This window comes from Hibiscus syriacus, unplaced genomic scaffold (assembly GCF_006381635.1).
Source record: "Hibiscus syriacus cultivar Baekdansim isolate YM2019G1 unplaced genomic scaffold, ASM638163v2 tig00112215_pilon, whole genome shotgun sequence".
Lineage (NCBI taxonomy): Eukaryota > Viridiplantae > Streptophyta > Magnoliopsida > Malvales > Malvaceae > Hibiscus > Hibiscus syriacus.
Window position 1 is genome coordinate 1,095,928 of NW_024063268.1, and position 6,558 is coordinate 1,102,485.

Below are 6,558 nucleotides of genomic sequence, written 5' to 3' on the forward strand. Positions count from 1 at the left end.
ATTTTTGGTAATACACAAATCAATTTTTATCTTTGAAACAATTTCTTAAAATTGCTTTAAAAGACAATTTTAAGTATTCGATCTATCTAACTCAAAGTTCGATGACGACTCCAAATTCAAATTAAATTCAATTTTCTGGGATGGTTATAATGATAATAAGCTTCTGGACTGTGCTAATTGCTAAATGTAATGCAAAATTCGAGAAGGGTCTTGTTGAAGCAGGCATGTCAAACAGTTTCAGGACCATTCAGTTATAAACGCAAACAGATGCTATGCAACCATCGAATAGCTTGCATGAAAAAGAGATCTATACGGGAGAAAGAAGTCGTATACATAAAGGGGAGATGTGGCATGTAGAGCCATTGTTTGATTTGATGGAAAAATTGACTCGTATAAGGGGTTGAAAAGAAAAAATTATTTTCTCAACTAGTATGGTATAAACAATACATGGTAAAAGTAGCATGGACTACATGATCTCTCTGAGAAGACACCAAAAAGACAATGGTCTTCCCATAATGTATACAGTTGGACCTCAAGCCTAGTAGAGTAGTAAAAGGAAAGACGCATTGTTTTCAAAGCAGTTTGTGTGTGTTTCACCGTGCAATGTTTTGAAAAGAGTACACTACAATTTTGATAATTAAATTTTATTCACTCTCTTATTTTACTTACTATACTTTAAAATTTTCAATTTTTCTCACTGAACTTAATACATTGGATTTTTTTGGTACCTCAACCGTTTCCTCGCTAACGCGTTATGACATGGTTTTTTTGTTGTTAACAAAGGAGTGACCGAAAAAATGCAATACATAAAGTTTAGTGATTAAATTGAAAATAATTAAAAGTATGAGTGAAATGGGAGAAATAGTAAAGTTCAATGATTAAATTTTTAATTTACCCATTAACAAAAAAAAAAAGAACCACACCATTGCCGTTAGTGTGAAAACGTCTGAGTGATAAAAAATGAATGTATTAAGTTCAGTAAAAGATTGAAAATAATTGTACAGTGAATAGAATAAAAGAGAAACTAAAGTTCAGTTATTAAATTTGTACTTTACCCGACAAAACAAAAATAGAAAAAAATGGTACTTTTAACACGAAGCTATGAGACAACAAATAAAGAAACTGAAACCATCCTTTCCGATATTAAGCTCTAAGGCGTTGAAAGCAAAAATTAGAACTTGGGTTTAATGGAAAATGGTAAATTAACAGAGGAGCTAAAACTCCTCAATTACAACAATTGGAGAATTGGGTTTCAAGTAAACTAAAAACAAAGCATATCTTATTATAACGGCATAATTGGTTTGTGGTTAAATTATGATCCCATGCAAATCAGAGGTGAAAAGAAAAGTATCTCTAATCTCATCGACACATACAAGAAAGAGATCAATCTTCCCATTTCATGCTCTACTTAACTGAAACAATCCTTGTTAACATCAAACCTTAAGAACAAGTAAAGAAGACGGGAGAAGAGAACGAGTAACCTGAGAAAACAATCTTCAACTTCAACGTGAAAGATAGATTTGCTTACGTGTTGAGTGTTAGCATGCTGAATTAGCATCATGCTCGTGCTCGTACTGCTGCTCATGCTCGTTGTTATGCGTGTGTACTTAGCTTGCATGATGTGTTAGTTAAGCAGTTAGCAGAGGTTGTTAGTCTGACAGTTTAGGTTGTTAAAATCTGTTGAGATGTCTGTTAAGCATAAGCTAGCATCTTGGAGTTGTATATAAACAAAAACACCATTGTACATTTGACACACAATTTTACAAGCATATAATACAGTGTATAGTTTTACTCTCTACTAAGTTCCTAACATGGTATCATTCGTTATCGATTGTGGGATCTCATGTTCTTGTTTCCGCCTGTAATCTGAAGTCCTGCCTGCTCATGGAACTTCCATCTGGTGCTTCTCGTGGGTTCACTAACAAGAAGGTTAATGTGGTTCTTGATGAAACCAACTTCTTGTTATGGAAACAACAAATTCTACTCACGGTTAGGAGTCATCGACTGGAACGGTTGCTGACTGGTGGTGTTTTTACTCCACCAATGATGATTCTTGATGACAATGGTGAGGCTCAAGTGAACGAGGCTTATGAAGAATTCGTTGCCCAGGATAGTTCCCTGGCATCTTGGATGCTATCAACTGTAAGTACACATATCTAACTGCAATTCGTTGGAGTTGAAACAGTTGCAGCAGTGTGGGAAACAGTTCTCAAATTCTTTGCAAACCGCTCGACGATGTCAGTTATGAGTATGTACTATAAATTGCAATCTATTAAGAAAGGCACTGATAGTATGCGTATGTATCTAACACGCATTAAAGAAATCTGTGATGCCCTTGCATCGTGTGGAAGTGTTGTTCCCCCAGTCAAACAGATTGTAAGCATTTTAAGGGGACTCCCTAGCGAGTATCAGCCATTCATGGTTGTTGTCTCAACCATGAAAGAAGCCCTCTCCATTAACAACATATATGTTATGTTGATGGATGCTGAGGTGCAACTTACTGGATTCGATGAGTAACATGACGATTTATCCATAAGTGCAAATTATGCTCGGAGTGATGTTGATCGTGCCTCCTCCAACTGCCAGGATCATAAGTCTGGTCGTGCATCGTCTGCTGGTAAGAATGGTGGCCGAGGACAGGGTTGAACGCGTGTTCAGTGTCAACTTTGTGGGAAGCTCGGCCACCTGGTCGATCATTGTTGGCACTGATTTGATGAAGGTTTCTCATATGTGCCAGTCAATAGCTACTCTTCCTCCAAAGATAACTACACCAACAACTATTCCACTAACGATTTAAACCCTACTGGCACTAATCAAGGATGCTAATGATGTTCTCGCAGAAAGATAGACTCTTAAGCAAATACTACTGTAGCTAATTTTGATCGATGGGTGGTGGACTCTGGTACCACTCACCATGTCACCCCAGATAGATCAAACCTTACAAACGCTTCTGAGTTCCATGGCCAAGGTAAACTAACATTTGGCAATGGTAACTTGTTAGACATTCACCTGGTTGGTAATTTAAGTTTACCTTCTGCTTCTAGAATGTTGATTTTGCATGATTTACTACATGTTCCTCGTGTAACCAAGAATTTGCTTTCGGTCTTGAAGCTTTCTAGGGACAATATATTTTTTGAGTTTCATGCCAGTAGCTATTGTGTACGAGATAAGATGACTAGACAGGTTCTTCTGACTGGTGAGGAAACTGGAGGGTTGTATTCATTTGTAATGAATAAGGCTGCTAGGAAAGACAAATGTACAACTGCTGACATTAGCCTTGCTACTAAGACTGTACCTAATGAAATAGAGGAGTTGTGGCATCAAAGACTTGGCCATCCTTCTGTTGATGTGCTAAAACAAATCACTAAAGAATTTGATGTAACATTTTCTGCTGATATTAATAAAACATGCACAACTTGTCATATGGGCAAAAGCCACAAGTTACCCTTTGTTCAATCGAATACAATGTATGATACTCCTTTTCAACTTATCTTTATTGATTTATGGGGACCTCCACATGTTTCCTAGAATAGATTCAGGTTCTATGTCTCATTTGTTGATACATACACTCACATACCTGGGTTTACCTCTTAAAATACAAGTCTCAGGCCACTGAAGCCTTCTTATTATTCTAAAGAATGATATTAACTCAGTTCAATGCTTCTATTAAATTTGTCCAGAGTGATTGGGGTGGAGAGTTTCGCAGTCTATCAGCCTTACTAGTCAAAGATGGCATTATACACAGGCTGTCATGCCCCCCACGTCTGAGCATAACGGAATCGTTGAAAGAAAGCACATGCTGGCACAAGCTTCCTTACCAATGGAATACTAGTCATATAATATAATTTTTACTGTTCAGTTGATTAATAAATTACCTACTAAAGTTCTGCAGGGAATATCTCCTAGTGAAAAGCTACTGGGAAAGAAACCAAACTACAACGAGCTTAAAGTATTCGGTTGTTAGTGTTTCCCTCACCTACCACCTTTTCAAGCTTATAAGCTTGCGTTTCGATCACAACCATGAACATATCTTGGTTTCAGTCCTCAACATAAAGGATTTCAGTGCCTTGCAACCGATGGGAAGGTTTACATCTCTCGTCATGTAGTGTTTAACGAGAATTTGTTCCCTTTTTCAGGACAAGCATGTACACCTTAACCATGAGTGACAAAAAATCAACAATCACAACCTCTCGAAATTATGACCAAGACACAACGCGTACCTGACAAGCAAATAGTTCATGCAATCACTCCATGCAGTACTGAGTCAGAATCTTCAGTACAGCATGATATGGAAGGTGCGAGCATGGAAGAATATGCTGGTGGATTCTCGAGTGAGAATGCATCCACTAAACCAATTTCTAAACCTAGTCTCGAACATGGAGGAGATGAATATGTGGATCTACCTTCTAGTATGGCAGCATCGAATAATGAGCCTAACAGTGAGGCTTTAACCAGTGTTGACTCTAAAGCCCCTCCTGGTGTTGTTGCACCCCCTATGAACACTCACCCTATGCTTACAAGAGGAAAATGCGGCATTTTTAAACCCAAAGCCTATTCAAGCTACTTTGACGAGAATGTTCCCTCAAACGTTTCTGAAGCCTTACAATCTCCACAATGGGCTGCAGCAGTCCAGGACGAGTTTGATGCACTTCAGAGAAATAGAACTTGGAAGCTTGTTAAGCTTCCTTGTGGACGCACTGCAGTAGGTTGCAATTGGTTGTTCAAAGTAAAAAGGAATCTAGATGGCTCAGTACACAGGTACAAAGCACGTATGGTTGCAAAAGGGTTCTATCAAGTGCCTGGTCAAGATTACCTTGACACCTTCAGTCCAGTTGTAAGGTTCACATCCTTTAATGTTGTCTTATCGATTGCAGTAGCAAAGAACTGGGAGTTGTGGCATGTTGACATCAATAATGCCTTCCTTAATAGAGACTTACAAGAAGCTATTTTTATTAAGCAACCACCAGGATTCGATCAGTCTGCTCCTGATGGCACCCCCTTGTCTGTCAATTACAGAAAACACTGTATGGACTAAAGCAAGCCCCTTGTAACTGGTATACAAAGCTAAAAGATGTACTGTTACAGATTGGATTTCAGGTGTCTCGAGCTGACACTTCTTTATTATTTACAAGCGCGGGGGCATAAAGTGTATATCTTTTGGTCTATGTGGATGACATAGTTATTACAGGCTCAACATCCATGATTACCAATGTCATAAGCATGCTGTAGAACATATTTTCTCTCAAGGACTTGGGACCACTCAGCCGTTTTCTAGGAATTGAAGTAAAACGAAGTGATGGAGCTCTAATGCTCAGTCAAAGGAAGTTTATTTTGGAATTGTTGGAAAAGGTTGGCATGAGGAATGCCTTATCATGTGCCATACCTATGGTTCTTGCACCTAAATTGTATGAGGATAGAGAGTTATTGGCTGATGCTATCATGTATCGATCCATTGTAGGGTCTTTATTGTGCATCTGCCATACCATACCTGAGCCTGCCTTCAGCGTAGGGAAGGTTGCTCAATTTATGCAAGCACCGCACGAAATGCATCTAGTAGTAGTAAAACGCATCAAGGTACCTTGTAGGAATTGTGGACTTTGGTATGTTATTTTTGCCTTCTAAATTGAAATTCAAAGTGTTAGAATTTGATGATGCTGATTGGGGTGCAAATATTATTAATCGTAGGTTGATTTCAGGGTATGGAGTTTTCCTTGACAATCACATGGTTGCTTGGAGCTCAAATAAGAAAAAGTTTGTCCTCGTTCAACAATGGAGGCTGAATATAAAAGCCTGACTGATGCTATTGATGAAGTCATATGGATAAGTACTTTGCTTGCTGAACTTGGCTTAAAGCAGCATGTAAAACCTGTGATTTGGTGTGATAACACAGGCGCTGTTGCTATGAGTGCCAATCCGATTTACCATGCACAATCTAAGCATGTTGACCTTGATGTGTACTTTATCCGAGAGAAGGAGGCTGCTCAACAGCTGTGTGTAAACTATATCCCTGCACCTCATCAAGTAGCTAACGGCTTTACCAAACCACTGTCTAGAGGTTCGTTTGAAGTGTTTCAAATGAAGATTGGAGTTAAAGAATGTATCAAGTCAGAAGAGAAGAAGAAGAAGAAGTAGAGAGAATGTTAGCATGTTGAATTAGCACCATGCTCGTACTCGTACTGCTGCTCATGCTCGTTGCTATGCGTGTGTACTCAGCTTGCATGATGTGTTAGTTAAGCAGTTAGCAAAGGTTGCTAGTCTGACAGTTTAGGTTGTTAAAGTCTGTTGAGAAGTCTGTTAAGCAAAGGCTAGCATCTTGGAGTTGTATATAAACAAAAGCACCATTGTACATTTGACACACAATTTTACAAACAAATAATACAGTGTATAGTTTTACTCTCTACTGTGTTCCTAATATTGAGTCATGGAAACAAGAATTTCATCCTTTTTGTATTCATGAAGAAACCAGAGCAAATCATCCAAAGAGTCAGCAAATTTAACATTTTTTCTTAGACAAGAGAAATAAGTTTAACGTTCCTAGTAAAGTGAACCAAACCATGG